Source organism: Cryptomeria japonica, chromosome 6 (assembly GCF_030272615.1).
Source record: "Cryptomeria japonica chromosome 6, Sugi_1.0, whole genome shotgun sequence".
Lineage (NCBI taxonomy): Eukaryota > Viridiplantae > Streptophyta > Pinopsida > Cupressales > Cupressaceae > Cryptomeria > Cryptomeria japonica.
The window spans coordinates 200,382,579-200,389,409 of NC_081410.1; positions in this window are offsets into that span (position 1 = coordinate 200,382,579).

Genomic DNA, 6,831 nt, shown 5'->3' on the forward strand with positions numbered 1-6,831 from the left:
CATTCAATATCATTTCATGTTTCTTATCCATGTTTTGTAGATGGGTGAAAGTTAGAAGTCGTGTCCCACTTTCATTAAAAAAAATTAGTCAACACTGATCCAAATATTTAACTTGAATCGCTAAAAAACAACATATACTTCGAATTTTAAAACGATGTGAGACAAAAGAAATGTAGATTTTTTAGTTTTTTTTAATATATAAATTAAAAATAAATAAAAATTATATGAAATAGTTCATTGCTAATAAAATGCTAAATAATTAGGTTAAGTGGGATGTAATACAATTTTGTTCAGTTTTGTCTTCCAGATGCTTGTAGGTGACTATCCAATGATATTCGACTTTAGCTATTAGAAGGGGTTGGCCATTTTATTATGTAGCTATTCAAAAAAATTGTACAGGATAATTAATGGCCATGTTAAAACAAGTAAATTCTAGCATTGTACAAAGGAAATGTTAAATTAGTAGTTAGGTTAGTAGTAGAAAATGTTATAGGCAGTTTTGATATGGTTTGGAAGATCTTTGATCTAATTTGAGCTTTAACCTGAGGTTTTCTTTTTGGTTCTTTCCTACCGATATGCTCTTCAAACCAGATTTTTTAAACTTATATTATATTAATATATATTAGTGGCTTGCCACTTTTGCTTAAAAATAAATAAAAATTCATTTCATTTCATTCAATTTTTTTTTGTATTTAAAACTTGAAACTTTAGTGTACAGATTAATTTTATTTCATTTTGATAATTACACATTTTAAATAAATCTTGAAAGTCGTATACTAATACACAACTTTTTTTGGTATGACAATTTTTGTCTTAATTACTTATCCAAAGTTAAAAGAAAAAGGACATCTTGACATAGAATCTCTACTCTAGTGCATCATATATTTAATTATTTTTTTAATGAACTTTATTATTTATGTTGTATATACACACTAATTAAACATTGTAAATTATATTTTTTTAAATTACACCTATAGGTTTACAAAAGTTTTTTTTCAATATTATTTACATGAGTAAAAGTTGTGAACATATCATTTTTTTCTTTTTAAGAAATTGAAATGAAAATAATATTAAATTTGTATTTAGTGGAAATTTCTAGTGGGAAAAGTTGTGAACTAAATATAACTTAATTAGAATGAATCCAACTAGAACATATATTTGGTCAAACATGACTATTTGATGCAAATACTTTAATTCATTTGTGTTGATAAGTTGGCCTCAAGTGAAACACAACATTGGGCTTTCACCCAACTCAATATTCAGAGTGTACAATAGCAAGAGGAATTTCATCATCAATATTCATTCATTCAATACAACTTGTCTATAATTCCTTTATCATGAGTCCTTTCATTAACAAAAAGTATCCCTCACATCCTAAAGGATTATACCCTAGAATTGTTCTAATTGCTTCCTCATAGCTCCATCCATTCTTATAATATCATACACTACTTTTATATCAATATCATCTTAAAATTCACCTTCTCTAATCTGGAATCATACAAGAAAAGCACCACATAACACATTAATGACCATCATTGATTCTAATCCTTGATAAATATGAAATCAACCCCATCAATAACTTACTATCACAAATTGAAAGAAAAAAAAAAGACTCCTTTAATTTTATGCTAGTTCCTATGATTTGTGTGTTAGCCTCCATGATCATATTGCTCCTCCCAAACAAAATATTCAAATTTTAAAAGATTTATTCACTCAACGTATGTAGGTGAATCGTGTTGATTTTACTATGGAGACAAAAATTATTATACCTATACCCTCCTCTACTTAGGTTACTAATTTTGTTGGTGCCTTCACAATGAAACCTTCTCCTTCCTAAACCCCATCAATTACATTCTCCTTTGGAACTAATTAGATATCAAGGGATTCTCTACATTTCTACCATCGTCTCACACTAACCCTCACACAAAAATTTAAGTTTATCCTAAAAATGTTCTAACAAGAACCATCATCATACATTGGGATACACAATTCTTCCTATATGCTTCAGCAAGCATAAAGATTTAATCCTCTTTCAGATCATTCATGCTTCAAATGATGTTTACTCTTTAACCACTCATGAATTGCTCAATTTCAAGCCATCCCTTCCATCCTTCATCAAATTCTAAAATTTATACCTCAAGGAAGTACAATCATCCATCTCAACTTGTATCAACCTCTTTCTAAATCTAACCATTTTACCATCAACACATTTATTCTCATCCAAACTTAGCCACCTTTTGAATGCATTGATGCCCCCTACATCATTTGTAAATCATTTAATAAATAACAATGCATTAAACAATAATTATTTCGATCTATACCACCAAATTTGTCAAACAATACTCCGCTAACCCCTTTCCATATCAATTCTTGACCTAAGAATGATTACTTCATCCCATCCTTCACCTCTTCATCCACTTCTTCCTACTTCTCCAACACACCCTAAATCTCAACCTAAGTCTACCACTTTTACTCCCCCATATCCGACCCAAACTTGGTCAAAACACTAATTCATCTACCCACCCCCAAAACTACAAATCTATAAACACTTCAAAAACCCACTCTTATTAGCCCTACCTACAAATCAAGTCCCATGCTTCCTCCCAACTTTGAATTCTTCACAGAAAAGGCATATATTTAATGCATTAGCAAGACCCATTTTTGTTTAATGTCTTTCTCTTCTTGTTTTATTCTCAACCCTTAATAAATGATTCAAAGTCACCACTTGGTTTATGTTGATGCAAGGGCTCTTATAATGTTTATTTGTTTGTCTCCATTTCCTCATGTTATCTCTTCCATTATGTGTTTTCCTATGATGGAATGATGAAAATTTATCACAATCAACAACACTTTCATCATGTTGACCAAAAACCTAGATATCCTTGTTTTTATGGTTATGTTCTTCCCTATATTATATTCCTTCTATTGTACATTCTTCCTATAAATTTGGGATGATACTCGCATTGTCCTCATCAAAATTTTAATCTCCCTAATTGGATTTCATGTTTATTTATGTTGTCTCTCTCCTTCGTTTTTTTTTAATTGATTTACAATGATGAAAATTAACAAATGCTCCCATTGTGTTGACAAAAAAATGGCTTCCTTTATTGTTTGATTTATACTTTTCATCTTTTGCTTTCTCCTTGATTGTTTTCCTTCCACTCCTTCACCGCATTTTGTCCCTTAAAATGATTTATTTGAGCCTTGCCATTTGTGTTATGTTTGTTAATTTCCACTTACTATGGAATTGTTATGATTATTCACTCTTTCCATGGCTATCATGCCCCTCCTTGCCAATTCCTCTATCTACAATTACTTTGATATGCTCACATCTTTTAAATTGTAAAATTTGTGCCAAGAATTTTTTTCAATATTTCTCACATGTGACATTGTGCTAAAAATGTAGCATTTTTTAAATGTTTGTAATGGTATTTCTCATTTTATCATGTCATGTTTACAATTTTTTTACGCATGCAAATTCTTGTGCACAACATGTTTAATCATATTGGTGGCATTATCTAACAAAATATAATTTTGTCCCCTCGTGTTCATAGGAAAATTAGGTCAATACATTATTTTATCATGGCATTTTCCTAAAATCGTTCACATAATTTTTCTTGGAATTGAGGGAGAAATATATCCTACATTATATCACAAACACATAATCTACCATGCAATAAATTTGGGAATGGGGAGCACACACTTTGCAATGGTTAAAGTGAATCTTCACGAACCCTACACTTTTTGACAAGTCATGTTCCCTACAAAACTCACCTAGATCGTGGAGTTTATACTTTATCAAGGCCAACCTAGTGACAACTCAATGATTGTCACATACAACATGATTCCTTCTACTTTCTCAATTTATTTCTTGGGTTTTCATGGAGGCCAATTTAGTCACATCTCCATGACCGCCTTTTTGATTTAATAAGATGAGATAAAACTCCTTATACTTATTCACAATTGTTTATAACAACACTTCTATTATGTTTATTGATTGCTCAAGTGAAAACAAAGAAAAAAATACCAAGCAAACTCTTATGTATCATTTAAGTATAAAACTATAAAAAAAAAACATTTTTTCAACATACCTACTACACTATAGCACACACATGCTAGCATAGGGGTAAAATGTAGAGATGAAAGTGGCAAATATTCAACTTATCCTCTTGTTTTGCACTTCCTCTTTAAATATTTGCTTGATAAGCAAGATAATGAACTTTTATTACCATGCAATGTTTTTAAACACACGCCTTGTGTCATCCTTAACCATTTTTAGTACTAACATCTAGTTCCACTTTAGTTCCAATTTAGTCCCTCTTAATTAACAAACTTGGACGCTATTCCAAGTCAGGTGCTATCCCTCAAACACAACTATGCACAATTGTTTCCATGACATTCAATTTTTTGTTCTCATTTTGAATCTATAATTTTTATTTCACTTCACATATCCTCACTTGCATTCGAACACCCATAAAAGGTCATGTTTTGTTTATAAACAAGGCTTTATTGAATGAGAGATTAGTAACAACACAAGCACACGAAGTAACACGTAGTAGTAATAGGCACTTAAAAGAATAAGAGGAGTCATTACTACATGTTTTATAGTTAACTCAAATTTCCACCTACTAGTTACACTTCTAGACATTTAAGAAGACACCCCTTCTCTAATCTTATCAAATACTTTCAAGATTGATCATTATTGGGGAATTTTCGTACTTGAACCTCAAGAGCCTTAAAGGACCCTATGGAACCACTCCTTACAAGTGTGAGATGATGCCTTGACCATATGAATGCTAATGCCAAAAGGGACTATATCATAACCATATGAATGCTATTACATTAGGACAATAGCCTAAAAATATGAATGCTAGTCCAATAGATGATACCCCGACCAGACAAATTCTAGTGCATAAGAACATTACCTTAAATGCATGACAACTAGTGCAATAGAAGAATACCATAATCATATAGATCTGATCACACAAAGTCAAACAAAATAGCATATGTAATCATTCTTCTAACACAATGACCAAAAGAAGACGAGTACAAAATAGAATGCAAGATCCAAAATCCTCCCAATCCATTGCAAAACACAAGGCTATACCAAACACTAAAAAACACTATACTATATATTGTTATTCTCTTATCGTCATCACTTGCAACTTTGAATTATTTATATCACCACCATTTCTGTCAACTTACATACTTTTTACATGTTTCATGCCTCTATCTCTCACAACTATCTCAAATCCTTCCATGAGATACTATTCCCCTATTGTTTGAATTTATTATTAGTTTGTTTCCTCTTTTCCTTCCATTTGAGCATTTGTGGATGTCTCATCCATGTAATTCCATTTTAGATTGCCTTCAAGTATTTATATATTGCTCCTTCCTTTTCTACTCTACCACTACAAACATTTTCTTTCCTTTTGCACGTTCCATAATTTCTTAATTCTTTTTTTTTTTAAATCATCTATTTACAACCTTTACAAACCTCTTTGCTTAACATGTGGTATTTTTAAATCTTGAGATGTCTTATTTCCAATCATTTCAACCATTTTTACACATGATTTATGTGACCAATCTCTTCTAAATTCTTCATTCAAATCTAAAACATATATTAAGTATTTTGTTATGTTTTTATTTTAAAATTAAAATTAAATGAGCAAATAATTAAAAAGTGTAAGTCGCATATTTTTAACTTACAAAGAAGTAGGAGACATTGATCCTAGCAAAAAATGGATATTGCTCACATTCATGACACAAAAATATTATGAAGCACACTATTTATTCAAAGGCATTAGATTCCATAAAAAGTAGTGTTGTCAAAATAAACATCTTGGAAAGGGTTCTAGAGAAATCCATTACTATACAACATTAAAAATGTGATGCAAGTCAAGAAGATTTTCCTTTAATTTGCTCCTCGATTCTCTTGTTTGGGTTGTTAAGATCTATTTGCATGGCTTAAGAAGATTATTTCACACTAAAAATGTAGTGCAAGTCAAAAGATTTTATATTGCTTTAGCTCTTGTTTGAGTTGCTAGAATATGTTCAATTGTTTTTAAAAGTTTGTTCCTTGAATTGATTTTCTTGAAAATAAAGGATCTAGACCCTAAGTAGAGATTGGAATACAACTACACATGGATTTCAATGTACGACATGTGCAAGAGCAATTTTCTTTTTTTTGTTCGGTAATGGAAGCCAAATCGCTTTTAACTAGAGCTATGAGCCAGTGGGACCACATTTTTTAGGAGCCTCATCCTTAGATATGTTTGCCATTAACACCCTTATATCTCCTTGTGTCGTCCTATCTAATTCTTCGTCTCCACGCACAAGCGTCACCTTATCTCTCCATCGCCTCTGCATTTACACACCTTATTGCTCCAATGATGTGCACCCCTTATCTCTCCACATGTGCTTACCTCCTTATCTCTCCAACACCTTATAACTCCATGTAACAACTATCGTCCTCTCTACGCCTACATTTGCATCTCCACGCAACCACCTTCTATCTCCTTTCGTCTTCCCATGTCTCGACCCACCTGACCTGGCAGTCAAGCATCCACATCAACAACGACAGGGGCATTGTCTCCTACAAACCACCGTGGCACTTTGCAAGGCTGGGCAAGTTACACAAGGGCATCCTCCGTACTCTGTTTATGGAGACAAAGCTAAACACAGTTTGAGGCGACATGTAAGCATGTTGCGAATCGAACACAACACCTTCCCTCGAGCAAGCGTGCAACACAACCATTGTGTTATGGGGTCATCCCCAATGCAAGAGCAATATTGATGATCAATTAATTAAAAATCAACCAAACAAATATG